Raw genomic sequence first — 27713 nt, 5'->3', positions numbered from 1 at the left:
CCTGTCCCCACCGGCCAGGCTTCAACTCCTCTTGGCACCTGGTCCTCCATGGCAACCCCCTGGCCCCGAACCGCTTGCCTGCTCTGAAGGCTGCTTCCTCCTCTTTCAGGAGCGCCTGCCCTCTTTTGCCATCTGCTCTCTTGCTTGGCTCTCAGCGCAGACTCCTAAGACCCTGTGGCCTCCTCGGCCCTCTTTCAGCCTCTGCTGAGCACACACCCTGAAGTCCTGCGCGCACTTCAAGGGTGATGTGTGAATCCACTCTTACATCCATGGGAAGTTAGATGGGAGATGAGAGAACCTGTGACTGCCCAGTCTCCAGGCTACCATGGACCTGGTGACTTGCAGCCCAGAGTGAGTTGGCTGGGGTTGGGTGGGGGGTAGAGGGGTGAGTGTGTGTCTCTGTGTGTGTGTGTGTGTGTGTGTGTGTGTGTGAGAGAGAGAGAGAGAGAGAGAGAGAGAGAGAGAGGAGAGTCAAGGCCAGAGAGGGATTGAGTGGGAGATGGAGACAGGGATGCCTCCTCACAGGCCAAGAGAGGCACAAGAGAGAAGGAGAGATGGATGAACAGGGACCCACAGAGACATCTGCTGCTCCGATGAGAGTGAAAGGGAGAGACAGGCAGAGAGAGAGATTGACTCAGGGGGACCCTCACGGAGGAAGGCGGTGGGGAAGGAGGTAGAGACACAGGAGGGACCTTGCGGAGGTGGTGCAAAGAGAGAAGGACCCAGGCAGAGACGCTCGATGGACTCTCCCACTCCCAGGATCTGGGTGTCAAGGTTCTGCTTGTGTGGCAGGAACGGGTGAGGGAGCGGGCCCCGCGGGTGGGCCCCGTGTTCTGGGGAAGGCGGGTGTCGCCCCCCCACACACCCCATCCTCCAGGCCGAGGGGTGGGGGGGTCGGTCTGGGTGCACATGGAGGGTCGTGGCCTGGACCTGGCTCGGCTCAGCGGGGTCTCATGGAGTGAGTGTCCTAGCGTCCCTGGGGAGAGCCAGGCCTGTGGGCCTTGTTGCAGGCGCTGGGCGCTGGTCGTCGGGAGGCCAGCCGCAGGCCTGAAGGGACAGCGACCGGCAGCCCAGGGCTGCGCCTGCGCCCTGGCCCGAGGGCCCGGGGGTCACGGCCTGTCTCTCGGGGCCACGCAAGTTAAAAGTGTGTGTGGGAAGGGGGCGCAAAAGCCTACAGCACCCGGTATTCCCAGGCGGTCTCCCATCCAAGTACTAACCAGGCCCGACCCTGCTTAGCTTCCGAGATCAGACGAGATCGGGCGCGTTCAGGGTGGTATGGCCGTAGACGGGGAGGGCCGCCCGGGGGCGCCTCAAGAGCCTGCTCCGGGTTCCACCCTTCAGTCCAGGGGACGGGAGGGGGGTGGAGGGGGGAAATCGGAGGGGGTGGTCGCAGGGGGCCTCCCTCGCCCGCCCCACAACAGCGCAGCCCAGCCCAACTCAACTCAAGGCTGGGGGCTCTCACGCTCCGCTCCGACCTGACTCCACCGGGCAGCGGCCCAGGGGTCCTGGGAGACTGGGACTGGCTGAGTCCCGCCTCCAACACCGCCCCTCTCCACCTGGCTCCACCTACCGCGAGCCCCACCAAGCGCCCGCAGGGATCGCACCGCCCCGCCCCGGCCTGGCGTGGCCTGGCGTGGCCTGGCCTCCTCCGCCGCTCCTCGCCAAGGCCCAGGCCTCCCGCGACCCCAACCCCCCCACGGACCCCCGGCCCCCCACCGCCACGCCCACCCCGCCTTTCGCCAGGCGGAGAAGCCCAGAAGCCCTGGCCGTTTCAGTGTCCCGCGCGCGCGAACCTAGCCTAGCCTAGCCCGGAGCCCAGAGAGCCAGGGGCGGAGAGGCAGGCGGGCACCCCCCTCGGACACCCCAGGGACCCTGACACAGGCCCAGCGCCCCAGGCGGAAATGCAGTCCGACTGGGCAATGGCCAGCCGCCGGCCACACACGTCCCCTGAGCGTGCCTGGCGAGTGGAGCCACGCACAGGGAGGGCAGGAGGGAGGAACACACTCAGGGACTCAGGGAAAACCGGGCAGAGGGTGGCCGGGGGCAGCGGCCCGCTGGCTCCCAGTCAGTCAGTCGCCCGGCCAGGCTCAGAAGTGCGCCGCTGGGGTCGTGCCTCGCCCTGAGTTTCGGGCCCACTCTGCAAAGCCACCGCAGTCACCCCCTTCGGACCCAATGCCAAGGTCGGAGGGCTCTGCGCCTTGTTGGTACCAGTCAACGACCAGCACGTGCACAGCACCGCCCTGAGGAAGGGCATAGACCCCTCTGTCCAGTGTCCAGGAAAGGACCGCCTGTGGAAGAAGCACCCTGATTCAAACCCCTGTGGGAGCTTAGTCGGCGGCCTCACCAGACGGAAAGCCCCCTCCCCTGCAAGCATTGCAGGGGGGAGAGGGGGGAGGGAGGGGAGCGGTGGTTGCGTTGCGGGGACACGCGCCCACCGGGTCGTCAGGCCCTGCGTCTTGTCCTGTCCTCTGCAGGTGGACCGGTGACCGCGACCAAGGGGCCTCTGCTTCCCTGTCCCCACCGGCCAGGCTTCAACTCCTCTTGGCACCTGGTCCTCCATGGCAACCCCCTGGCCCCGAACCGCTTGCCTGCTCTGAAGGCTGCTTCCTCCTCTTTCAGGAGCGCCTGCCCTCTTTTGCCATCTGCTCTCTTGCTTGGCTCTCAGCGCAGACTCCTAAGACCCTGTGGCCTCCTCGGCCCTCTCTCAGCCTCTGCTGAGCACACACCCTGAAGTCCTGCGCGCACTTCAAGGGTGATGTGTGAATCCACTCTTACATCCATGGGAAGTTAGATGGGAGATGAGAGAACCTGTGACTGCCCAGTCTCCAGGCTACCATGGACCTGGTGACTTGCAGCCCAGAGTGAGTTGGCTGGGGTTGGGTGGGGGGTAGAGGGGTGAGTGTGTGTCTCTGTGTGTGTGTGTGTGTGTGTGTGTGTGTGAGAGAGAGAGAGAGAGAGAGAGAGAGAGAGAGAGAGAGGAGAGTCAAGGCCAGAGAGGGATTGAGTGGGAGATGGAGACAGGGATGCCTCCTCACAGGCCAAGAGAGGCACAAGAGAGAAGGAGAGATGGATGAACAGGGACCCACAGAGACATCTGCTGCTCCGATGAGAGTGAAAGGGAGAGACAGGCAGAGAGAGAGATTGACTCAGGGGGACCCTCACGGAGGAAGGCGGTGGGGAAGGAGGTAGAGACACAGGAGGGACCTTGCGGAGGTGGTGCAAAGAGAAAGGACCCAGGCAGAGACGCTCGATGGACTCTCCCACTCCCAGGATCTGGGTGTCAAGGTTCTGCTTGTGTGGCAGGAACGGGTGAGGGAGCGGGCCCCGCGGGTGGGCCCCGTGTTCTGGGGAAGGCGGGTGTCGCCCCCCCACACACCCCATCCTCCAGGCCGAGGGGTGGGGGGGTCGGTCTGGGTGCACATGGAGGGTCGTGGCCTGGACCTGGCTCGGCTCAGCGGGGTCTCATGGAGTGAGTGTCCTAGCGTCCCTGGGGAGAGCCAGGCCTGTGGGCCTTGTTGCAGGCGCTGGGCGCTGGTCGTCGGGAGGCCAGCCGCAGGCCTGAAGGGACAGCGACCGGCAGCCCAGGGCTGCGCCTGCGCCCTGGCCCGAGGGCCCGGGGGTCACGGCCTGTCTCTCGGGGCCACGCAAGTTAAAAGTGTGTGTGGGAAGGGGGCGCAAAAGCCTACAGCACCCGGTATTCCCAGGCGGTCTCCCATCCAAGTACTAACCAGGCCCGACCCTGCTTAGCTTCCGAGATCAGACGAGATCGGGCGCGTTCAGGGTGGTATGGCCGTAGACGGGGAGGGCCGCCCGGGGGCGCCTCAAGAGCCTGCTCCGGGTTCCACCCTTCAGTCCAGGGGACGGGAGGGGGGTGGAGGGGGGAAATCGGAGGGGGTGGTCGCAGGGGGCCTCCCTCGCCCGCCCCACAACAGCGCAGCCCAGCCCAACTCAACTCAAGGCTGGGGGCTCTCACGCTCCGCTCCGACCTGACTCCACCGGGCAGCGGCCCAGGGGTCCTGGGAGACTGGGACTGGCTGAGTCCCGCCTCCAACACCGCCCCTCTCCACCTGGCTCCACCTACCGCGAGCCCCACCAAGCGCCCGCAGGGATCGCACCGCCCCGCCCCGGCCTGGCGTGGCCTGGCGTGGCCTGGCCTCCTCCGCCGCTCCTCGCCAAGGCCCAGGCCTCCCGCGACCCCAACCCCCCCACGGACCCCCGGCCCCCCACCGCCACGCCCACCCCGCCTTTCGCCAGGCGGAGAAGCCCAGAAGCCCTGGCCGTTTCAGTGTCCCGCGCGCGCGAACCTAGCCTAGCCTAGCCCGGAGCCCAGAGAGCCAGGGGCGGAGAGGCAGGCGGGCACCCCCCTCGGACACCCCAGGGACCCTGACACAGGCCCAGCGCCCCAGGCGGAAATGCAGTCCGACTGGGCAATGGCCAGCCGCCGGCCACACACGTCCCCTGAGCGTGCCTGGCGAGTGGAGCCACGCACAGGGAGGGCAGGAGGGAGGAACACACTCAGGGACTCAGGGAAAACCGGGCAGAGGGTGGCCGGGGGCAGCGGCCCGCTGGCTCCCAGTCAGTCAGTCGCCCGGCCAGGCTCAGAAGTGCGCCGCTGGGGTCGTGCCTCGCCCTGAGTTTCGGGCCCACTCTGCAAAGCCACCGCAGTCACCCCCTTCGGACCCAATGCCAAGGTCGGAGGGCTCTGCGCCTTGTTGGTACCAGTCAACGACCAGCACGTGCACAGCACCGCCCTGAGGAAGGGCATAGACCCCTCTGTCCAGTGTCCAGGAAAGGACCGCCTGTGGAAGAAGCACCCTGATTCAAACCCCTGTGGGAGCTTAGTCGGCGGCCTCACCAGACGGAAAGCCCCCTCCCCTGCAAGCATTGCAGGGGGGAGAGGGGGGAGGGAGGGGAGCGGTGGTTGCGTTGCGGGGACACGCGCCCACCGGGTCGTCAGGCCCTGCGTCTTGTCCTGTCCTCTGCAGGTGGACCGGTGACCGCGACCAAGGGGCCTCTGCTTCCCTGTCCCCACCGGCCGGGCTTCAACTCCTCTTGGCACCTGGTCCTCCATGGCAACCCCCTGGCCCCGAACCGCTTGCCTGCTCTGAAGGCTGCTTCCTCCTCTTTCAGGAGCGCCTGCCCTCTTTTGCCATCTGCTCTCTTGCTTGGCTCTCAGCGCAGACTCCTAAGACCCTGTGGCCTCCTCGGCCCTCTCTCAGCCTCTGCTGAGCACACACCCTGAAGTCCTGCGCGCACTTCAAGGGTGATGTGTGAATCCACTCTTACATCCATGGGAAGTTAGATGGGAGATGAGAGAACCTGTGACTGCCCAGTCTCCAGGCTACCATGGACCTGGTGACTTGCAGCCCAGAGTGAGTTGGCTGGGGTTGGGTGGGGGGTAGAGGGGTGAGTGTGTGTCTCTCTGTGTGTGTGTGTGTGTGTGTGTGTGTGAGAGAGAGAGAGAGAGAGAGAGAGAGAGAGAGAGGGAGAGGAGAGTCAAGGCCAGAGAGGGATTGAGTGGGAGATGGAGACAGGGATGCCTCCTCACAGGCCAAGAGAGGCACAAGAGAGAAGGAGAGATGGATGAACAGGGACCCACAGAGACATCTGCTGCTCCGATGAGAGTGAAAGGGAGAGACAGGCAGAGAGAGAGATTGACTCAGGGGGACCCTCACGGAGGAAGGCGGTGGGGAAGGAGGTAGAGACACAGGAGGGACCTTGCGGAGGTGGTGCAAAGAGAAAGGACCCAGGCAGAGACGCTCGATGGACTCTCCCACTCCCAGGATCTGGGTGTCAAGGTTCTGCTTGTGTGGCAGGAACGGGTGAGGGAGCGGGCCCCGCGGGTGGGCCCCGTGTTCTGGGGAAGGCGGGTGTCGCCCCCCCACACACCCCATCCTCCAGGCCGAGGGGTGGGGGGGTCGGTCTGGGTGCACATGGAGGGTCGTGGCCTGGACCTGGCTCGGCTCAGCGGGGTCTCATGGAGTGAGTGTCCTAGCGTCCCTGGGGAGAGCCAGGCCTGTGGGCCTTGTTGCAGGCGCTGGGCGCTGGTCGTCGGGAGGCCAGCCGCAGGCCTGAAGGGACAGCGACCGGCAGCCCAGGGCTGCGCCTGCGCCCTGGCCCGAGGGCCCGGGGGTCACGGCCTGTCTCTCGGGGCCACGCAAGTTAAAAGTGTGTGTGGGAAGGGGGCGCAAAAGCCTACAGCACCCGGTATTCCCAGGCGGTCTCCCATCCAAGTACTAACCAGGCCCGACCCTGCTTAGCTTCCGAGATCAGACGAGATCGGGCGCGTTCAGGGTGGTATGGCCGTAGACGGGGAGGGCCGCCCGGGGGCGCCTCAAGAGCCTGCTCCGGGTTCCACCCTTCAGTCCAGGGGACGGGAGGGGGGTGGAGGGGGGAAATCGGAGGGGGTGGTCGCAGGGGGCCTCCCTCGCCCGCCCCACAACAGCGCAGCCCAGCCCAACTCAACTCAAGGCTGGGGGCTCTCACGCTCCGCTCCGACCTGACTCCACCGGGCAGCGGCCCAGGGGTCCTGGGAGACTGGGACTGGCTGAGTCCCGCCTCCAACACCGCCCCTCTCCACCTGGCTCCACCTACCGCGAGCCCCACCAAGCGCCCGCAGGGATCGCACCGCCCCGCCCCGGCCTGGCGTGGCCTGGCGTGGCCTGGCCTCCTCCGCCGCTCCTCGCCAAGGCCCAGGCCTCCCGCGACCCCAACCCCCCCACGGACCCCCGGCCCCCCACCGCCACGCCCACCCCGCCTTTCGCCAGGCGGAGAAGCCCAGAAGCCCTGGCCGTTTCAGTGTCCCGCGCGCGCGAACCTAGCCTAGCCTAGCCCGGAGCCCAGAGAGCCAGGGGCGGAGAGGCAGGCGGGCACCCCCCTCGGACACCCCAGGGACCCTGACACAGGCCCAGCGCCCCAGGCGGAAATGCAGTCCGACTGGGCAATGGCCAGCCGCCGGCCACACACGTCCCCTGAGCGTGCCTGGCGAGTGGAGCCACGCACAGGGAGGGCAGGAGGGAGGAACACACTCAGGGACTCAGGGAAAACCGGGCAGAGGGTGGCCGGGGGCAGCGGCCCGCTGGCTCCCAGTCAGTCAGTCGCCCGGCCAGGCTCAGAAGTGCGCCGCTGGGGTCGTGCCTCGCCCTGAGTTTCGGGCCCACTCTGCAAAGCCACCGCAGTCACCCCCTTCGGACCCAATGCCAAGGTCGGAGGGCTCTGCGCCTTGTTGGTACCAGTCAACGACCAGCACGTGCACAGCACCGCCCTGAGGAAGGGCATAGACCCCTCTGTCCAGTGTCCAGGAAAGGACCGCCTGTGGAAGAAGCACCCTGATTCAAACCCCTGTGGGAGCTTAGTCGGCGGCCTCACCAGACGGAAAGCCCCCTCCCCTGCAAGCATTGCAGGGGGGAGGGGGGGAGGGAGGGGAGCGGTGGTTGCGTTGCGGGGACACGCGCCCACCGGGTCGTCAGGCCCTGCGTCTTGTCCTGTCCTCTGCAGGTGGACCGGTGACCGCGACCAAGGGGCCTCTGCTTCCCTGTCCCCACCGGCCAGGCTTCAACTCCTCTTGGCACCTGGTCCTCCATGGCAACCCCCTGGCCCCGAACCGCTTGCCTGCTCTGAAGGCTGCTTCCTCCTCTTTCAGGAGCGCCTGCCCTCTTTTGCCATCTGCTCTCTTGCTTGGCTCTCAGCGCAGACTCCTAAGACCCTGTGGCCTCCTCGGCCCTCTCTCAGCCTCTGCTGAGCACACACCCTGAAGTCCTGCGCGCACTTCAAGGGTGATGTGTGAATCCACTCTCACATCCATGGGAAGTTAGATGGGAGATGAGAGAACCTGTGACTGCCCAGTCTCCAGGCTACCATGGACCTGGTGACTTGCAGCCCAGAGTGAGTTGGCTGGGGTTGGGTGGGGGGTAGAGGGGTGAGTGTGTGTCTCTGTGTGTGTGTGTGTGTGTGAGAGAGAGAGAGAGAGAGAGAGAGAGAGGAGAGTCAAGGCCAGAGAGGGATTGAGTGGGAGATGGAGACAGGGATGCCTCCTCACAGGCCAAGAGAGGCACAAGAGAGAAGGAGAGATGGATGAACAGGGACCCACAGAGACATCTGCTGCTCCGATGAGAGTGAAAGGGAGAGACAGGCAGAGAGAGAGATTGACTCAGGGGGACCCTCACGGAGGAAGGCGGTGGGGAAGGAGGTAGAGACACAGGAGGGACCTTGCGGAGGTGGTGCAAAGAGAAAGGACCCAGGCAGAGACGCTCGATGGACTCTCCCACTCCCAGGATCTGGGTGTCAAGGTTCTGCTTGTGTGGCAGGAACGGGTGAGGGAGCGGGCCCCGCGGGTGGGCCCCGTGTTCTGGGGAAGGCGGGTGTCGCCCCCCCACACACCCCATCCTCCAGGCCGAGGGGTGGGGGGGTCGGTCTGGGTGCACATGGAGGGTCGTGGCCTGGACCTGGCTCGGCTCAGCGGGGTCTCATGGAGTGAGTGTCCTAGCGTCCCTGGGGAGAGCCAGGCCTGTGGGCCTTGTTGCAGGCGCTGGGCGCTGGTCGTCGGGAGGCCAGCCGCAGGCCTGAAGGGACAGCGACCGGCAGCCCAGGGCTGCGCCTGCGCCCTGGCCCGAGGGCCCGGGGGTCACGGCCTGTCTCTCGGGGCCACGCAAGTTAAAAGTGTGTGTGGGAAGGGGGCGCAAAAGCCTACAGCACCCGGTATTCCCAGGCGGTCTCCCATCCAAGTACTAACCAGGCCCGACCCTGCTTAGCTTCCGAGATCAGACGAGATCGGGCGCGTTCAGGGTGGTATGGCCGTAGACGGGGAGGGCCGCCCGGGGGCGCCTCAAGAGCCTGCTCCGGGTTCCACCCTTCAGTCCAGGGGACGGGAGGGGGGTGGAGGGGGGAAATCGGAGGGGGTGGTCGCAGGGGGCCTCCCTCGCCCGCCCCACAACAGCGCAGCCCAGCCCAACTCAACTCAAGGCTGGGGGCTCTCACGCTCCGCTCCGACCTGACTCCACCGGGCAGCGGCCCAGGGGTCCTGGGAGACTGGGACTGGCTGAGTCCCGCCTCCAACACCGCCCCTCTCCACCTGGCTCCACCTACCGCGAGCCCCACCAAGCGCCCGCAGGGATCGCCCCGCCCCGCCCCGGCCTGGCGTGGCCTGGCGTGGCCTGGCCTCCTCCGCCGCTCCTCGCCAAGGCCCAGGCCTCCCGCGACCCCAACCCCCCCACGGACCCCCGGCCCCCCACCGCCACGCCCACCCCGCCTTTCGCCAGGCGGAGAAGCCCAGAAGCCCTGGCCGTTTCAGTGTCCGGCGCGCGCGAACCTAGCCTAGCCTAGCCCGGAGCCCAGAGAGCCAGGGGCGGAGAGGCAGGCGGGCACCCCCCTCGGACACCCCAGGGACCCTGACACAGGCCCAGCGCCCCAGGCGGAAATGCAGTCCGACTGGGCAATGGCCAGCCGCCGGCCACACACGTCCCCTGAGCGTGCCTGGCGAGTGGAGCCACGCACAGGGAGGGCAGGAGGGAGGAACACACTCAGGGACTCAGGGAAAACCGGGCAGAGGGTGGCCGGGGGCAGCGGCCCGCTGGCTCCCAGTCAGTCAGTCGCCCGGCCAGGCTCAGAAGTGCGCCGCTGGGGTCGTGCCTCGCCCTGAGTTTCGGGCCCACTCTGCAAAGCCACCGCAGTCACCCCCTTCGGACCCAATGCCAAGGTCGGAGGGCTCTGCGCCTTGTTGGTACCAGTCAACGACCAGCACGTGCACAGCACCGCCCTGAGGAAGGGCATAGACCCCTCTGTCCAGTGTCCAGGAAAGGACCGCCTGTGGAAGAAGCACCCTGATTCAAACCCCTGTGGGAGCTTAGTCGGCGGCCTCACCAGACGGAAAGCCCCCTCCCCTGCAAGCATTGCAGGGGGGAGAGGGGGGAGGGAGGGGAGCGGTGGTTGCGTTGCGGGGACACGCGCCCACCGGGTCGTCAGGCCCTGCGTCTTGTCCTGTCCTCTGCAGGTGGACCGGTGACCGCGACCAAGGGGCCTCTGCTTCCCTGTCCCCACCGGCCGGGCTTCAACTCCTCTTGGCACCTGGTCCTCCATGGCAACCCCCTGGCCCCGAACCGCTTGCCTGCTCTGAAGGCTGCTTCCTCCTCTTTCAGGAGCGCCTGCCCTCTTTTGCCATCTGCTCTCTTGCTTGGCTCTCAGCGCAGACTCCTAAGACCCTGTGGCCTCCTCGGCCCTCTCTCAGCCTCTGCTGAGCACACACCCTGAAGTCCTGCGCGCACTTCAAGGGTGATGTGTGAATCCACTCTTACATCCATGGGAAGTTAGATGGGAGATGAGAGAACCTGTGACTGCCCAGTCTCCAGGCTACCATGGACCTGGTGACTTGCAGCCCAGAGTGAGTTGGCTGGGGTTGGGTGGGGGGTAGAGGGGTGAGTGTGTGTCTCTGTGTGTGTGTGTGTGTGAGAGAGAGAGAGAGAGAGAGAGAGAGAGGAGAGTCAAGGCCAGAGAGGGATTGAGTGGGAGATGGAGACAGGGATGCCTCCTCACAGGCCAAGAGAGGCACAAGAGAGAAGGAGAGATGGATGAACAGGGACCCACAGAGACATCTGCTGCTCCGATGAGAGTGAAAGCGAGAGACAGGCAGAGAGAGAGATTGACTCAGGGGGACCCTCACGGAGGAAGGCGGTGGGGAAGGAGGTAGAGACACAGGAGGGACCTTGCGGAGGTGGTGCAAAGAGAAAGGACCCAGGCAGAGACGCTCGATGGACTCTCCCACTCCCAGGATCTGGGTGTCAAGGTTCTGCTTGTGTGGCAGGAACGGGTGAGGGAGCGGGCCCCGCGGGTGGGCCCCGTGTTCTGGGGAAGGCGGGTGTCGCCCCCCCACACACCCCATCCTCCAGGCCGAGGGGTGGGGGGGTCGGTCTGGGTGCACATGGAGGGTCGTGGCCTGGACCTGGCTCGGCTCAGCGGGGTCTCATGGAGTGAGTGTCCTAGCGTCCCTGGGGAGAGCCAGGCCTGTGGGCCTTGTTGCAGGCGCTGGGCGCTGGTCGTCGGGAGGCCAGCCGCAGGCCTGAAGGGACAGCGACCGGCAGCCCAGGGCTGCGCCTGCGCCCTGGCCCGAGGGCCCGGGGGTCACGGCCTGTCTCTCGGGGCCACGCAAGTTAAAAGTGTGTGTGGGAAGGGGGCGCAAAAGCCTACAGCACCCGGTATTCCCAGGCGGTCTCCCATCCAAGTACTAACCAGGCCCGACCCTGCTTAGCTTCCGAGATCAGACGAGATCGGGCGCGTTCAGGGTGGTATGGCCGTAGACGGGGAGGGCCGCCCGGGGGCGCCTCAAGAGCCTGCTCCGGGTTCCACCCTTCAGTCCAGGGGACGGGAGGGGGGTGGAGGGGGGAAATCGGAGGGGGTGGTCGCAGGGGGCCTCCCTCGCCCGCCCCACAACAGCGCAGCCCAGCCCAACTCAACTCAAGGCTGGGGGCTCTCACGCTCCGCTCCGACCTGACTCCACCGGGCAGCGGCCCAGGGGTCCTGGGAGACTGGGACTGGCTGAGTCCCGCCTCCAACACCGCCCCTCTCCACCTGGCTCCACCTACCGCGAGCCCCACCAAGCGCCCGCAGGGATCGCACCGCCCCGCCCCGGCCTGGCGTGGCCTGGCGTGGCCTGGCCTCCTCCGCCGCTCCTCGCCAAGGCCCAGGCCTCCCGCGACCCCAACCCCCCCACGGACCCCCGGCCCCCCACCGCCACGCCCACCCCGCCTTTCGCCAGGCGGAGAAGCCCAGAAGCCCTGGCCGTTTCAGTGTCCCGCGCGCGCGAACCTAGCCTAGCCTAGCCCGGAGCCCAGAGAGCCAGGGGCGGAGAGGCAGGCGGGCACCCCCCTCGGACACCCCAGGGACCCTGACACAGGCCCAGCGCCCCAGGCGGAAATGCAGTCCGACTGGGCAATGGCCAGCCGCCGGCCACACACGTCCCCTGAGCGTGCCTGGCGAGTGGAGCCACGCACAGGGAGGGCAGGAGGGAGGAACACACTCAGGGACTCAGGGAAAACCGGGCAGAGGGTGGCCGGGGGCAGCGGCCCGCTGGCTCCCAGTCAGTCAGTCGCCCGGCCAGGCTCAGAAGTGCGCCGCTGGGGTCGTGCCTCGCCCTGAGTTTCGGGCCCACTCTGCAAAGCCACCGCAGTCACCCCCTTCGGACCCAATGCCAAGGTCGGAGGGCTCTGCGCCTTGTTGGTACCAGTCAACGACCAGCACGTGCACAGCACCGCCCTGAGGAAGGGCATAGACCCCTCTGTCCAGTGTCCAGGAAAGGACCGCCTGTGGAAGAAGCACCCTGATTCAAACCCCTGTGGGAGCTTAGTCGGCGGCCTCACCAGACGGAAAGCCCCCTCCCCTGCAAGCATTGCAGGGGGGAGAGGGGGGAGGGAGGGGAGCGGTGGTTGCGTTGCGGGGACACGCGCCCACCGGGTCGTCAGGCCCTGCGTCTTGTCCTGTCCTCTGCAGGTGGACCGGTGACCGCGACCAAGGGGCCTCTGCTTCCCTGTCCCCACCGGCCAGGCTTCAACTCCTCTTGGCACCTGGTCCTCCATGGCAACCCCCTGGCCCCGAACCGCTTGCCTGCTCTGAAGGCTGCTTCCTCCTCTTTCAGGAGCGCCTGCCCTCTTTTGCCATCTGCTCTCTTGCTTGGCTCTCAGCGCAGACTCCTAAGACCCTGTGGCCTCCTCGGCCCTCTCTCAGCCTCTGCTGAGCACACACCCTGAAGTCCTGCGCGCACTTCAAGGGTGATGTGTGAATCCACTCTTACATCCATGGGAAGTTAGATGGGAGATGAGAGAACCTGTGACTGCCCAGTCTCCAGGCTACCATGGACCTGGTGACTTGCAGCCCAGAGTGAGTTGGCTGGGGTTGGGTGGGGGGTAGAGGGGTGAGTGTGTGTCTCTGTGTGTGTGTGTGTGTGTGTGTGTGTGTGAGAGAGAGAGAGAGAGAGAGAGAGAGAGAGAGAGAGGAGAGTCAAGGCCAGAGAGGGATTGAGTGGGAGATGGAGACAGGGATGCCTCCTCACAGGCCAAGAGAGGCACAAGAGAGAAGGAGAGATGGATGAACAGGGACCCACAGAGACATCTGCTGCTCCGATGAGAGTGAAAGGGAGAGACAGGCAGAGAGAGAGATTGACTCAGGGGGACCCTCACGGAGGAAGGCGGTGGGGAAGGAGGTAGAGACACAGGAGGGACCTTGCGGAGGTGGTGCAAAGAGAAAGGACCCAGGCAGAGACGCTCGATGGACTCTCCCACTCCCAGGATCTGGGTGTCAAGGTTCTGCTTGTGTGGCAGGAACGGGTGAGGGAGCGGGCCCCGCGGGTGGGCCCCGTGTTCTGGGGAAGGCGGGTGTCGCCCCCCCACACACCCCATCCTCCAGGCCGAGGGGTGGGGGGGTCGGTCTGGGTGCACATGGAGGGTCGTGGCCTGGACCTGGCTCGGCTCAGCGGGGTCTCATGGAGTGAGTGTCCTAGCGTCCCTGGGGAGAGCCAGGCCTGTGGGCCTTGTTGCAGGCGCTGGGCGCTGGTCGTCGGGAGGCCAGCCGCAGGCCTGAAGGGACAGCGACCGGCAGCCCAGGGCTGCGCCTGCGCCCTGGCCCGAGGGCCCGGGGGTCACGGCCTGTCTCTCGGGGCCACGCAAGTTAAAAGTGTGTGTGGGAAGGGGGCGCAAAAGCCTACAGCACCCGGTATTCCCAGGCGGTCTCCCATCCAAGTACTAACCAGGCCCGACCCTGCTTAGCTTCCGAGATCAGACGAGATCGGGCGCGTTCAGGGTGGTATGGCCGTAGACGGGGAGGGCCGCCCGGGGGCGCCTCAAGAGCCTGCTCCGGGTTCCACCCTTCAGTCCAGGGGACGGGAGGGGGGTGGAGGGGGGAAATCGGAGGGGGTGGTCGCAGGGGGCCTCCCTCGCCCGCCCCACAACAGCGCAGCCCAGCCCAACTCAACTCAAGGCTGGGGGCTCTCACGCTCCGCTCCGACCTGACTCCACCGGGCAGCGGCCCAGGGGTCCTGGGAGACTGGGACTGGCTGAGTCCCGCCTCCAACACCGCCCCTCTCCACCTGGCTCCACCTACCGCGAGCCCCACCAAGCGCCCGCAGGGATCGCACCGCCCCGCCCCGGCCTGGCGTGGCCTGGCGTGGCCTGGCCTCCTCCGCCGCTCCTCGCCAAGGCCCAGGCCTCCCGCGACCCCAACCCCCCCACGGACCCCCGGCCCCCCACCGCCACGCCCACCCCGCCTTTCGCCAGGCGGAGAAGCCCAGAAGCCCTGGCCGTTTCAGTGTCCCGCGCGCGCGAACCTAGCCTAGCCTAGCCCGGAGCCCAGAGAGCCAGGGGCGGAGAGGCAGGCGGGCACCCCCCTCGGACACCCCAGGGACCCTGACACAGGCCCAGCGCCCCAGGCGGAAATGCAGTCCGACTGGGCAATGGCCAGCCGCCGGCCACACACGTCCCCTGAGCGTGCCTGGCGAGTGGAGCCACGCACAGGGAGGGCAGGAGGGAGGAACACACTCAGGGACTCAGGGAAAACCGGGCAGAGGGTGGCCGGGGGCAGCGGCCCGCTGGCTCCCAGTCAGTCAGTCGCCCGGCCAGGCTCAGAAGTGCGCCGCTGGGGTCGTGCCTCGCCCTGAGTTTCGGGCCCACTCTGCAAAGCCACCGCAGTCACCCCCTTCGGACCCAATGCCAAGGTCGGAGGGCTCTGCGCCTTGTTGGTACCAGTCAACGACCAGCACGTGCACAGCACCGCCCTGAGGAAGGGCATAGACCCCTCTGTCCAGTGTCCAGGAAAGGACCGCCTGTGGAAGAAGCACCCTGATTCAAACCCCTGTGGGAGCTTAGTCGGCGGCCTCACCAGACGGAAAGCCCCCTCCCCTGCAAGCATTGCAGGGGGGAGAGGGGGGAGGGAGGGGAGCGGTGGTTGCGTTGCGGGGACACGCGCCCACCGGGTCGTCAGGCCCTGCGTCTTGTCCTGTCCTCTGCAGGTGGACCGGTGACCGCGACCAAGGGGCCTCTGCTTCCCTGTCCCCACCGGCCAGGCTTCAACTCCTCTTGGCACCTGGTCCTCCATGGCAACCCCCTGGCCCCGAACCGCTTGCCTGCTCTGAAGGCTGCTTCCTCCTCTTTCAGGAGCGCCTGCCCTCTTTTGCCATCTGCTCTCTTGCTTGGCTCTCAGCGCAGACTCCTAAGACCCTGTGGCCTCCTCGGCCCTCTCTCAGCCTCTGCTGAGCACACACCCTGAAGTCCTGCGCGCACTTCAAGGGTGATGTGTGAATCCACTCTTACATCCATGGGAAGTTAGATGGGAGATGAGAGAACCTGTGACTGCCCAGTCTCCAGGCTACCATGGACCTGGTGACTTGCAGCCCAGAGTGAGTTGGCTGGGGTTGGGTGGGGGGTAGAGGGGTGAGTGTGTGTCTCTGTGTGTGTGTGTGTGTGTGTGTGTGAGAGAGAGAGAGAGAGAGAGAGAGAGAGAGAGAGAGAGAGAGAGGAGAGTCAAGGCCAGAGAGGGATTGAGTGGGAGATGGAGACAGGGATGCCTCCTCACAGGCCAAGAGAGGCACAAGAGAGAAGGAGAGATGGATGAACAGGGACCCACAGAGACATCTGCTGCTCCGATGAGAGTGAAAGGGAGAGACAGGCAGAGAGAGAGATTGACTCAGGGGGACCCTCACGGAGGAAGGCGGTGGGGAAGGAGGTAGAGACACAGGAGGGACCTTGCGGAGGTGGTGCAAAGAGAGAAGGACCCAGGCAGAGACGCTCGATGGACTCTCCCACTCCCAGGATCTGGGTGTCAAGGTTCTGCTTGTGTGGCAGGAACGGGTGAGGGAGCGGGCCCCGCGGGTGGGCCCCGTGTTCTGGGGAAGGCGGGTGTCGCCCCCCCACACACCCCATCCTCCAGGCCGAGGGGTGGGGGGGTCGGTCTGGGTGCACATGGAGGGTCGTGGCCTGGACCTGGCTCGGCTCAGCGGGGTCTCATGGAGTGAGTGTCCTAGCGTCCCTGGGGAGAGCCAGGCCTGTGGGCCTTGTTGCAGGCGCTGGGCGCTGGTCGTCGGGAGGCCAGCCGCAGGCCTGAAGGGACAGCGACCGGCAGCCCAGGGCTGCGCCTGCGCCCTGGCCCGAGGGCCCGGGGGTCACGGCCTGTCTCTCGGGGCCACGCAAGTTAAAAGTGTGTGTGGGAAGGGGGCGCAAAAGCCTACAGCACCCGGTATTCCCAGGCGGTCTCCCATCCAAGTACTAACCAGGCCCGACCCTGCTTAGCTTCCGAGATCAGACGAGATCGGGCGCGTTCAGGGTGGTATGGCCGTAGACGGGGAGGGCCGCCCGGGGGCGCCTCAAGAGCCTGCTCCGGGTTCCACCCTTCAGTCCAGGGGACGGGAGGGGGGTGGAGGGGGGAAATCGGAGGGGGTGGTCGCAGGGGGCCTCCCTCGCCCGCCCCACAACAGCGCAGCCCAGCCCAACTCAACTCAAGGCTGGGGGCTCTCACGCTCCGCTCCGACCTGACTCCACCGGGCAGCGGCCCAGGGGTCCTGGGAGACTGGGACTGGCTGAGTCCCGCCTCCAACACCGCCCCTCTCCACCTGGCTCCACCTACCGCGAGCCCCACCAAGCGCCCGCAGGGATCGCACCGCCCCGCCCCGGCCTGGCGTGGCCTGGCGTGGCCTGGCCTCCTCCGCCGCTCCTCGCCAAGGCCCAGGCCTCCCGCGACCCCAACCCCCCCACGGACCCCCGGCCCCCCACCGCCACGCCCACCCCGCCTTTCGCCAGGCGGAGAAGCCCAGAAGCCCTGGCCGTTTCAGTGTCCCGCGCGCGCGAACCTAGCCTAGCCTAGCCCGGAGCCCAGAGAGCCAGGGGCGGAGAGGCAGGCGGGCACCCCCCTCGGACACCCCAGGGACCCTGACACAGGCCCAGCGCCCCAGGCGGAAATGCAGTCCGACTGGGCAATGGCCAGCCGCCGGCCACACACGTCCCCTGAGCGTGCCTGGCGAGTGGAGCCACGCACAGGGAGGGCAGGAGGGAGGAACACACTCAGGGACTCAGGGAAAACCGGGCAGAGGGTGGCCGGGGGCAGCGGCCCGCTGGCTCCCAGTCAGTCAGTCGCCCGGCCAGGCTCAGAAGTGCGCCGCTGGGGTCGTGCCTCGCCCTGAGTTTCGGGCCCACTCTGCAAAGCCACCGCAGTCACCCCCTTCGGACCCAATGCCAAGGTCGGAGGGCTCTGCGCCTTGTTGGTACCAGTCAACGACCAGCACGTGCACAGCACCGCCCTGAGGAAGGGCATAGACCCCTCTGTCCAGTGTCCAGGAAAGGACCGCCTGTGGAAGAAGCACCCTGATTCAAACCCCTGTGGGAGCTTAGTCGGCGGCCTCACCAGACGGAAAGCCCCCTCCCCTGCAAGCATTGCAGGGGGGAGAGGGGGGAGGGAGGGGAGCGGTGGTTGCGTTGCGGGGACACGCGCCCACCGGGTCGTCAGGCCCTGCGTCTTGTCCTGTCCTCTGCAGGTGGACCGGTGACCGCGACCAAGGGGCCTCTGCTTCCCTGTCCCCACCGGCCGGGCTTCAACTCCTCTTGGCACCTGGTCCTCCATGGCAACCCCCTGGCCCCGAACCGCTTGCCTGCTCTGAAGGCTGCTTCCTCCTCTTTCAGGAGCGCCTGCCCTCTTTTGCCATCTGCTCTCTTGCTTGGCTCTCAGCGCAGACTCCTAAGACCCTGTGGCCTCCTCGGCCCTCTCTCAGCCTCTGCTGAGCACACACCCTGAAGTCCTGCGCGCACTTCAAGGGTGATGTGTGAATCCACTCTTACATCCATGGGAAGTTAGATGGGAGATGAGAGAACCTGTGACTGCCCAGTCTCCAGGCTACCATGGACCTGGTGACTTGCAGCCCAGAGTGAGTTGGCTGGGGTTGGGTGGGGGGTAGAGGGGTGAGTGTGTGTCTCTGTGTGTGTGTGTGTGTGTGTGTGTGTGTGTGAGAGAGAGAGAGAGAGAGAGAGAGAGAGAGAGAGAGGAGAGTCAAGGCCAGAGAGGGATTGAGTGGGAGATGGAGACAGGGATGCCTCCTCACAGGCCAAGAGAGGCACAAGAGAGAAGGAGAGATGGATGAACAGGGACCCACAGAGACATCTGCTGCTCCGATGAGAGTGAAAGGGAGAGACAGGCAGAGAGAGAGATTGACTCAGGGGGACCCTCACGGAGGAAGGCGGTGGGGAAGGAGGTAGAGACACAGGAGGGACCTTGCGGAGGTGGTGCAAAGAGAAAGGACCCAGGCAGAGACGCTCGATGGACTCTCCCACTCCCAGGATCTGGGTGTCAAGGTTCTGCTTGTGTGGCAGGAACGGGTGAGGGAGCGGGCCCCGCGGGTGGGCCCCGTGTTCTGGGGAAGGCGGGTGTCGCCCCCCCACACACCCCATCCTCCAGGCCGAGGGGTGGGGGGGTCGGTCTGGGTGCACATGGAGGGTCGTGGCCTGGACCTGGCTCGGCTCAGCGGGGTCTCATGGAGTGAGTGTCCTAGCGTCCCTGGGGAGAGCCAGGCCTGTGGGCCTTGTTGCAGGCGCTGGGCGCTGGTCGTCGGGAGGCCAGCCGCAGGCCTGAAGGGACAGCGACCGGCAGCCCAGGGCTGCGCCTGCGCCCTGGCCCGAGGGCCCGGGGGTCACGGCCTGTCTCTCGGGGCCACGCAAGTTAAAAGTGTGTGTGGGAAGGGGGCGCAAAAGCCTACAGCACCCGGTATTCCCAGGCGGTCTCCCATCCAAGTACTAACCAGGCCCGACCCTGCTTAGCTTCCGAGATCAGACGAGATCGGGCGCGTTCAGGGTGGTATGGCCGTAGACGGGGAGGGCCGCCCGGGGGCGCCTCAAGAGCCTGCTCCGGGTTCCACCCTTCAGTCCAGGGGACGGGAGGGGGGTGGAGGGGGGAAATCGGAGGGGGTGGTCGCAGGGGGCCTCCCTCGCCCGCCCCACAACAGCGCAGCCCAGCCCAACTCAACTCAAGGCTGGGGGCTCTCACGCTCCGCTCCGACCTGACTCCACCGGGCAGCGGCCCAGGGGTCCTGGGAGACTGGGACTGGCTGAGTCCCGCCTCCAACACCGCCCCTCTCCACCTGGCTCCACCTACCGCGAGCCCCACCAAGCGCCCGCAGGGATCGCACCGCCCCGCCCCGGCCTGGCGTGGCCTGGCGTGGCCTGGCCTCCTCCGCCGCTCCTCGCCAAGGCCCAGGCCTCCCGCGACCCCAACCCCCCCACGGACCCCCGGCCCCCCACCGCCACGCCCACCCCGCCTTTCGCCAGGCGGAGAAGCCCAGAAGCCCTGGCCGTTTCAGTGTCCCGCGCGCGCGAACCTAGCCTAGCCTAGCCCGGAGCCCAGAGAGCCAGGGGCGGAGAGGCAGGCGGGCACCCCCCTCGGACACCCCAGGGACCCTGACACAGGCCCAGCGCCCCAGGCGGAAATGCAGTCCGACTGGGCAATGGCCAGCCGCCGGCCACACACGTCCCCTGAGCGTGCCTGGCGAGTGGAGCCACGCACAGGGAGGGCAGGAGGGAGGAACACACTCAGGGACTCAGGGAAAACCGGGCAGAGGGTGGCCGGGGGCAGCGGCCCGCTGGCTCCCAGTCAGTCAGTCGCCCGGCCAGGCTCAGAAGTGCGCCGCTGGGGTCGTGCCTCGCCCTGAGTTTCGGGCCCACTCTGCAAAGCCACCGCAGTCACCCCCTTCGGACCCAATGCCAAGGTCGGAGGGCTCTGCGCCTTGTTGGTACCAGTCAACGACCAGCACGTGCACAGCACCGCCCTGAGGAAGGGCATAGACCCCTCTGTCCAGTGTCCAGGAAAGGACCGCCTGTGGAAGAAGCACCCTGATTCAAACCCCTGTGGGAGCTTAGTCGGCGGCCTCACCAGACGGAAAGCCCCCTCCCCTGCAAGCATTGCAGGGGGGAGAGGGGGGAGGGAGGGGAGCGGTGGTTGCGTTGCGGGGACACGCGCCCACCGGGTCGTCAGGCCCTGCGTCTTGTCCTGTCCTCTGCAGGTGGACCGGTGACCGCGACCAAGGGGCCTCTGCTTCCCTGTCCCCACCGGCCAGGCTTCAACTCCTCTTGGCACCTGGTCCTCCATGGCAACCCCCTGGCCCCGAACCGCTTGCCTGCTCTGAAGGCTGCTTCCTCCTCTTTCAGGAGCGCCTGCCCTCTTTTGCCATCTGCTCTCTTGCTTGGCTCTCAGCGCAGACTCCTAAGACCCTGTGGCCTCCTCGGCCCTCTCTCAGCCTCTGCTGAGCACACACCCTGAAGTCCTGCGCGCACTTCAAGGGTGATGTGTGAATCCACTCTTACATCCATGGGAAGTTAGATGGGAGATGAGAGAACCTGTGACTGCCCAGTCTCCAGGCTACCATGGACCTGGTGACTTGCAGCCCAGAGTGAGTTGGCTGGGGTTGGGTGGGGGGTAGAGGGGTGAGTGTGTGTCTCTGTGTGTGTGTGTGTGTGTGTGTGTGTGTGTGAGAGAGAGAGAGAGAGAGAGAGAGAGAGAGAGAGGAGAGTCAAGGCCAGAGAGGGATTGAGTGGGAGATGGAGACAGGGATGCCTCCTCACAGGCCAAGAGAGGCACAAGAGAGAAGGAGAGATGGATGAACAGGGACCCACAGAGACATCTGCTGCTCCGATGAGAGTGAAAGGGAGAGACAGGCAGAGAGAGAGATTGACTCAGGGGGACCCTCACGGAGGAAGGCGGTGGGGAAGGAGGTAGAGACACAGGAGGGACCTTGCGGAGGTGGTGCAAAGAGAAAGGACCCAGGCAGAGACGCTCGATGGACTCTCCCACTCCCAGGATCTGGGTGTCAAGGTTCTGCTTGTGTGGCAGGAACGGGTGAGGGAGCGGGCCCCGCGGGTGGGCCCCGTGTTCTGGGGAAGGCGGGTGTCGCCCCCCCACACACCCCATCCTCCAGGCCGAGGGGTGGGGGGGTCGGTCTGGGTGCACATGGAGGGTCGTGGCCTGGACCTGGCTCGGCTCAGCGGGGTCTCATGGAGTGAGTGTCCTAGCGTCCCTGGGGAGAGCCAGGCCTGTGGGCCTTGTTGCAGGCGCTGGGCGCTGGTCGTCGGGAGGCCAGCCGCAGGCCTGAAGGGACAGCGACCGGCAGCCCAGGGCTGCGCCTGCGCCCTGGCCCGAGGGCCCGGGGGTCACGGCCTGTCTCTCGGGGCCACGCAAGTTAAAAGTGTGTGTGGGAAGGGGGCGCAAAAGCCTACAGCACCCGGTATTCCCAGGCGGTCTCCCATCCAAGTACTAACCAGGCCCGACCCTGCTTAGCTTCCGAGATCAGACGAGATCGGGCGCGTTCAGGGTGGTATGGCCGTAGACGGGGAGGGCCGCCCGGGGGCGCCTCAAGAGCCTGCTCCGGGTTCCACCCTTCAGTCCAGGGGACGGGAGGGGGGTGGAGGGGGGAAATCGGAGGGGGTGGTCGCAGGGGGCCTCCCTCGCCCGCCCCACAACAGCGCAGCCCAGCCCAACTCAACTCAAGGCTGGGGGCTCTCACGCTCCGCTCCGACCTGACTCCACCGGGCAGCGGCCCAGGGGTCCTGGGAGACTGGGACTGGCTGAGTCCCGCCTCCAACACCGCCCCTCTCCACCTGGCTCCACCTACCGCGAGCCCCACCAAGCGCCCGCAGGGATCGCACCGCCCCGCCCCGGCCTGGCGTGGCCTGGCGTGGCCTGGCCTCCTCCGCCGCTCCTCGCCAAGGCCCAGGCCTCCCGCGACCCCAACCCCCCCACGGACCCCCGGCCCCCCACCGCCACGCCCACCCCGCCTTTCGCCAGGCGGAGAAGCCCAGAAGCCCTGGCCGTTTCAGTGTCCCGCGCGCGCGAACCTAGCCTAGCCTAGCCCGGAGCCCAGAGAGCCAGGGGCGGAGAGGCAGGCGGGCACCCCCCTCGGACACCCCAGGGACCCTGACACAGGCCCAGCGCCCCAGGCGGAAATGCAGTCCGACTGGGCAATGGCCAGCCGCCGGCCACACACGTCCCCTGAGCGTGCCTGGCGAGTGGAGCCACGCACAGGGAGGGCAGGAGGGAGGAACACACTCAGGGACTCAGGGAAAACCGGGCAGAGGGTGGCCGGGGGCAGCGGCCCGCTGGCTCCCAGTCAGTCAGTCGCCCGGCCAGGCTCAGAAGTGCGCCGCTGGGGTCGTGCCTCGCCCTGAGTTTCGGGCCCACTCTGCAAAGCCACCGCAGTCACCCCCTTCGGACCCAATGCCAAGGTCGGAGGGCTCTGCGCCTTGTTGGTACCAGTCAACGACCAGCACGTGCACAGCACCGCCCTGAGGAAGGGCATAGACCCCTCTGTCCAGTGTCCAGGAAAGGACCGCCTGTGGAAGAAGCACCCTGATTCAAACCCCTGTGGGAGCTTAGTCGGCGGCCTCACCAGACGGAAAGCCCCCTCCCCTGCAAGCATTGCAGGGGGGAGAGGGGGGAGGGAGGGGAGCGGTGGTTGCGTTGCGGGGACACGCGCCCACCGGGTCGTCAGGCCCTGCGTCTTGTCCTGTCCTCTGCAGGTGGACCGGTGACCGCGACCAAGGGGCCTCTGCTTCCCTGTCCCCACCGGCCAGGCTTCAACTCCTCTTGGCACCTGGTCCTCCATGGCAACCCCCTGGCCCCGAACCGCTTGCCTGCTCTGAAGGCTGCTTCCTCCTCTTTCAGGAGCGCCTGCCCTCTTTTGCCATCTGCTCTCTTGCTTGGCTCTCAGCGCAGACTCCTAAGACCCTGTGGCCTCCTCGGCCCTCTCTCAGCCTCTGCTGAGCACACACCCTGAAGTCCTGCGCGCACTTCAAGGGTGATGTGTGAATCCACTCTTACATCCATGGGAAGTTAGATGGGAGATGAGAGAACCTGTGACTGCCCAGTCTCCAGGCTACCATGGACCTGGTGACTTGCAGCCCAGAGTGAGTTGGCTGGGGTTGGGTGGGGGGTAGAGGGGTGAGTGTGTGTCTCTGTGTGTGTGTGTGTGTGTGTGTGTGTGTGTGAGAGAGAGAGAGAGAGAGAGAGAGAGAGAGAGAGGAGAGTCAAGGCCAGAGAGGGATTGAGTGGGAGATGGAGACAGGGATGCCTCCTCACAGGCCAAGAGAGGCACAAGAGAGAAGGAGAGATGGATGAACAGGGACCCACAGAGACATCTGCTGCTCCGATGAGAGTGAAAGGGAGAGACAGGCAGAGAGAGAGATTGACTCAGGGGGACCCTCACGGAGGAAGGCGGTGGGGAAGGAGGTAGAGACACAGGAGGGACCTTGCGGAGGTGGTGCAAAGAGAAAGGACCCAGGCAGAGACGCTCGATGGACTCTCCCACTCCCAGGATCTGGGTGTCAAGGTTCTGCTTGTGTGGCAGGAACGGGTGAGGGAGCGGGCCCCGCGGGTGGGCCCCGTGTTCTGGGGAAGGCGGGTGTCGCCCCCCCACACACCCCATCCTCCAGGCCGAGGGGTGGGGGGGTCGGTCTGGGTGCACATGGAGGGTCGTGGCCTGGACCTGGCTCGGCTCAGCGGGGTCTCATGGAGTGAGTGTCCTAGCGTCCCTGGGGAGAGCCAGGCCTGTGGGCCTTGTTGCAGGCGCTGGGCGCTGGTCGTCGGGAGGCCAGCCGCAGGCCTGAAGGGACAGCGACCGGCAGCCCAGGGCTGCGCCTGCGCCCTGGCCCGAGGGCCCGGGGGTCACGGCCTGTCTCTCGGGGCCACGCAAGTTAAAAGTGTGTGTGGGAAGGGGGCGCAAAAGCCTACAGCACCCGGTATTCCCAGGCGGTCTCCCATCCAAGTACTAACCAGGCCCGACCCTGCTTAGCTTCCGAGATCAGACGAGATCGGGCGCGTTCAGGGTGGTATGGCCGTAGACGGGGAGGGCCGCCCGGGGGCGCCTCAAGAGCCTGCTCCGGGTTCCACCCTTCAGTCCAGGGGACGGGAGGGGGGTGGAGGGGGGAAATCGGAGGGGGTGGTCGCAGGGGGCCTCCCTCGCCCGCCCCACAACAGCGCAGCCCAGCCCAACTCAACTCAAGGCTGGGGGCTCTCACGCTCCGCTCCGACCTGACTCCACCGGGCAGCGGCCCAGGGGTCCTGGGAGACTGGGACTGGCTGAGTCCCGCCTCCAACACCGCCCCTCTCCACCTGGCTCCACCTACCGCGAGCCCCACCAAGCGCCCGCAGGGATCGCACCGCCCCGCCCCGGCCTGGCGTGGCCTGGCGTGGCCTGGCCTCCTCCGCCGCTCCTCGCCAAGGCCCAGGCCTCCCGCGACCCCAACCCCCCCACGGACCCCCGGCCCCCCACCGCCACGCCCACCCCGCCTTTCGCCAGGCGGAGAAGCCCAGAAGCCCTGGCCGTTTCAGTGTCCCGCGCGCGCGAACCTAGCCTAGCCTAGCCCGGAGCCCAGAGAGCCAGGGGCGGAGAGGCAGGCGGGCACCCCCCTCGGACACCCCAGGGACCCTGACACAGGCCCAGCGCCCCAGGCGGAAATGCAGTCCGACTGGGCAATGGCCAGCCGCCGGCCACACACGTCCCCTGAGCGTGCCTGGCGAGTGGAGCCACGCACAGGGAGGGCAGGAGGGAGGAACACACTCAGGGACTCAGGGAAAACCGGGCAGAGGGTGGCCGGGGGCAGCGGCCCGCTGGCTCCCAGTCAGTCAGTCGCCCGGCCAGGCTCAGAAGTGCGCCGCTGGGGTCGTGCCTCGCCCTGAGTTTCGGGCCCACTCTGCAAAGCCACCGCAGTCACCCCCTTCGGACCCAATGCCAAGGTCGGAGGGCTCTGCGCCTTGTTGGTACCAGTCAACGACCAGCACGTGCACAGCACCGCCCTGAGGAAGGGCATAGACCCCTCTGTCCAGTGTCCAGGAAAGGACCGCCTGTGGAAGAAGCACCCTGATTCAAACCCCTGTGGGAGCTTAGTCGGCGGCCTCACCAGACGGAAAGCCCCCTCCCCTGCAAGCATTGCAGGGGGGAGAGGGGGGAGGGAGGGGAGCGGTGGTTGCGTTGCGGGGACACGCGCCCACCGGGTCGTCAGGCCCTGCGTCTTGTCCTGTCCTCTGCAGGTGGACCGGTGACCGCGACCAAGGGGCCTCTGCTTCCCTGTCCCCACCGGCCAGGCTTCAACTCCTCTTGGCACCTGGTCCTCCATGGCAACCCCCTGGCCCCGAACCGCTTGCCTGCTCTGAAGGCTGCTTCCTCCTCTTTCAGGAGCGCCTGCCCTCTTTTGCCATCTGCTCTCTTGCTTGGCTCTCAGCGCAGACTCCTAAGACCCTGTGGCCTCCTCGGCCCTCTCTCAGCCTCTGCTGAGCACACACCCTGAAGTCCTGCGCGCACTTCAAGGGTGATGTGTGAATCCACTCTTACATCCATGGGAAGTTAGATGGGAGATGAGAGAACCTGTGACTGCCCAGTCTCCAGGCTACCATGGACCTGGTGACTTGCAGCCCAGAGTGAGTTGGCTGGGGTTGGGTGGGGGGTAGAGGGGTGAGTGTGTGTCTCTGTGTGTGTGTGTGTGTGTGTGTGTGAGAGAGAGAGAGAGAGAGAGAGAGAGAGAGAGAGAGAGAGAGAGAGGAGAGTCAAGGCCAGAGAGGGATTGAGTGGGAGATGGAGACAGGGATGCCTCCTCACAGGCCAAGAGAGGCACAAGAGAGAAGGAGAGATGGATGAACAGGGACCCACAGAGACATCTGCTGCTCCGATGAGAGTGAAAGGGAGAGACAGGCAGAGAGAGAGATTGACTCAGGGGGACCCTCACGGAGGAAGGCGGTGGGGAAGGAGGTAGAGACACAGGAGGGACCTTGCGGAGGTGGTGCAAAGAGAAAGGACCCAGGCAGAGACGCTCGATGGACTCTCCCACTCCCAGGATCTGGGTGTCAAGGTTCTGCTTGTGTGGCAGGAACGGGTGAGGGAGCGGGCCCCGCGGGTGGGCCCCGTGTTCTGGGGAAGGCGGGTGTCGCCCCCCCACACACCCCATCCTCCAGGCCGAGGGGTGGGGGGGTCGGTCTGGGTGCACATGGAGGGTCGTGGCCTGGACCTGGCTCGGCTCAGCGGGGTCTCATGGAGTGAGTGTCCTAGCGTCCCTGGGGAGAGCCAGGCCTGTGGGCCTTGTTGCAGGCGCTGGGCGCTGGTCGTCGGGAGGCCAGCCGCAGGCCTGAAGGGACAGCGACCGGCAGCCCAGGGCTGCGCCTGCGCCCTGGCCCGAGGGCCCGGGGGTCACGGCCTGTCTCTCGGGGCCACGCAAGTTAAAAGTGTGTGTGGGAAGGGGGCGCAAAAGCCTACAGCACCCGGTATTCCCAGGCGGTCTCCCATCCAAGTACTAACCAGGCCCGACCCTGCTTAGCTTCCGAGATCAGACGAGATCGGGCGCGTTCAGGGTGGTATGGCCGTAGACGGGGAGGGCCGCCCGGGGGCGCCTCAAGAGCCTGCTCCGGGTTCCACCCTTCAGTCCAGGGGACGGGAGGGGGGTGGAGGGGGGAAATCGGAGGGGGTGGTCGCAGGGGGCCTCCCTCGCCCGCCCCACAACAGCGCAGCCCAGCCCAACTCAACTCAAGGCTGGGGGCTCTCACGCTCCGCTCCGACCTGACTCCACCGGGCAGCGGCCCAGGGGTCCTGGGAGACTGGGACTGGCTGAGTCCCGCCTCCAACACCGCCCCTCTCCACCTGGCTCCACCTACCGCGAGCCCCACCAAGCGCCCGCAGGGATCGCACCGCCCCGCCCCGGCCTGGCGTGGCCTGGCGTGGCCTGGCCTCCTCCGCCGCTCCTCGCCAAGGCCCAGGCCTCCCGCGACCCCAACCCCCCCACGGACCCCCGGCCCCCCACCGCCACGCCCACCCCGCCTTTCGCCAGGCGGAGAAGCCCAGAAGCCCTGGCCGTTTCAGTGTCCCGCGCGCGCGAACCTAGCCTAGCCTAGCCCGGAGCCCAGAGAGCCAGGGGCGGAGAGGCAGGCGGGCACCCCCCTCGGACACCCCAGGGACCCTGACACAGGCCCAGCGCCCCAGGCGGAAATGCAGTCCGACTGGGCAATGGCCAGCCGCCGGCCACACACGTCCCCTGAGCGTGCCTGGCGAGTGGAGCCACGCACAGGGAGGGCAGGAGGGAGGAACACACTCAGGGACTCAGGGAAAACCGGGCAGAGGGTGGCCGGGGGCAGCGGCCCGCTGGCTCCCAGTCAGTCAGTCGCCCGGCCAGGCTCAGAAGTGCGCCGCTGGGGTCGTGCCTCGCCCTGAGTTTCGGGCCCACTCTGCAAAGCCACCGCAGTCACCCCCTTCGGACCCAATGCCAAGGTCGGAGGGCTCTGCGCCTTGTTGGTACCAGTCAACGACCAGCACGTGCACAGCACCGCCCTGAGGAAGGGCATAGACCCCTCTGTCCAGTGTCCAGGAAAGGACCGCCTGTGGAAGAAGCACCCTGATTCAAACCCCTGTGGGAGCTTAGTCGGCGGCCTCACCAGACGGAAAGCCCCCTCCCCTGCAAGCATTGCAGGGGGGAGAGGGGGGAGGGAGGGGAGCGGTGGTTGCGTTGCGGGGACACGCGCCCACCGGGTCGTCAGGCCCTGCGTCTTGTCCTGTCCTCTGCAGGTGGACCGGTGACCGCGACCAAGGGGCCTCTGCTTCCCTGTCCCCACCGGCCAGGCTTCAACTCCTCTTGGCACCTGGTCCTCCATGGCAACCCCCTGGCCCCGAACCGCTTGCCTGCTCTGAAGGCTGCTTCCTCCTCTTTCAGGAGCGCCTGCCCTCTTTTGCCATC

The 27713-nt window shown here is 66.7% G+C and overlaps 11 non-coding genes across 11 annotated transcripts; all 11 read right to left on the bottom strand.

The window, feature by feature from the left end:
* Positions 1-1168: 1168 nt before the first annotated feature.
* On the bottom strand, positions 1169-1287 carry LOC139701887 (5S ribosomal RNA). Its single transcript, XR_011704486.1, has one exon. It is a non-coding gene; the product is annotated as a 5S ribosomal RNA (ribosomal RNA).
* A 2392-nt stretch (positions 1288-3679) lies between these two features.
* LOC139701886 (5S ribosomal RNA) lies at positions 3680-3798 on the bottom strand. The gene has a single exon (XR_011704485.1). It is a non-coding gene; the product is annotated as a 5S ribosomal RNA (ribosomal RNA).
* A 2394-nt stretch (positions 3799-6192) lies between these two features.
* On the bottom strand, positions 6193-6311 carry LOC139701885 (5S ribosomal RNA). The gene has a single exon (XR_011704484.1). It is a non-coding gene; the product is annotated as a 5S ribosomal RNA (ribosomal RNA).
* A 2371-nt stretch (positions 6312-8682) lies between these two features.
* On the bottom strand, positions 8683-8801 carry LOC139701884 (5S ribosomal RNA). Its single transcript, XR_011704483.1, has one exon. It is a non-coding gene; the product is annotated as a 5S ribosomal RNA (ribosomal RNA).
* Positions 8802-11171: 2370 nt separating this feature from the next.
* Positions 11172-11290, bottom strand: LOC139701883 (5S ribosomal RNA). The gene has a single exon (XR_011704482.1). It is a non-coding gene; the product is annotated as a 5S ribosomal RNA (ribosomal RNA).
* A 2390-nt stretch (positions 11291-13680) lies between these two features.
* On the bottom strand, positions 13681-13799 carry LOC139701881 (5S ribosomal RNA). Its single transcript, XR_011704480.1, has one exon. It is a non-coding gene; the product is annotated as a 5S ribosomal RNA (ribosomal RNA).
* Positions 13800-16194: 2395 nt separating this feature from the next.
* LOC139701880 (5S ribosomal RNA) lies at positions 16195-16313 on the bottom strand. The gene has a single exon (XR_011704479.1). It is a non-coding gene; the product is annotated as a 5S ribosomal RNA (ribosomal RNA).
* Positions 16314-18705: 2392 nt separating this feature from the next.
* LOC139701879 (5S ribosomal RNA) lies at positions 18706-18824 on the bottom strand. The gene has a single exon (XR_011704478.1). It is a non-coding gene; the product is annotated as a 5S ribosomal RNA (ribosomal RNA).
* A 2390-nt stretch (positions 18825-21214) lies between these two features.
* LOC139701878 (5S ribosomal RNA) lies at positions 21215-21333 on the bottom strand. Its single transcript, XR_011704477.1, has one exon. It is a non-coding gene; the product is annotated as a 5S ribosomal RNA (ribosomal RNA).
* A 2390-nt stretch (positions 21334-23723) lies between these two features.
* Positions 23724-23842, bottom strand: LOC139701877 (5S ribosomal RNA). The gene has a single exon (XR_011704476.1). It is a non-coding gene; the product is annotated as a 5S ribosomal RNA (ribosomal RNA).
* Positions 23843-26238: 2396 nt separating this feature from the next.
* On the bottom strand, positions 26239-26357 carry LOC139701876 (5S ribosomal RNA). Its single transcript, XR_011704475.1, has one exon. It is a non-coding gene; the product is annotated as a 5S ribosomal RNA (ribosomal RNA).
* Positions 26358-27713: the final 1356 nt, after the last annotated feature.

This window comes from Marmota flaviventris, chromosome 14 (genome assembly GCF_047511675.1).
Source record: "Marmota flaviventris isolate mMarFla1 chromosome 14, mMarFla1.hap1, whole genome shotgun sequence".
Taxonomy (NCBI): Eukaryota; Metazoa; Chordata; class Mammalia; order Rodentia; family Sciuridae; genus Marmota; species Marmota flaviventris.
Note: the sequence above shows the minus strand (reverse complement) of the source record. Positions and strands in the feature narration are given on the sequence as shown.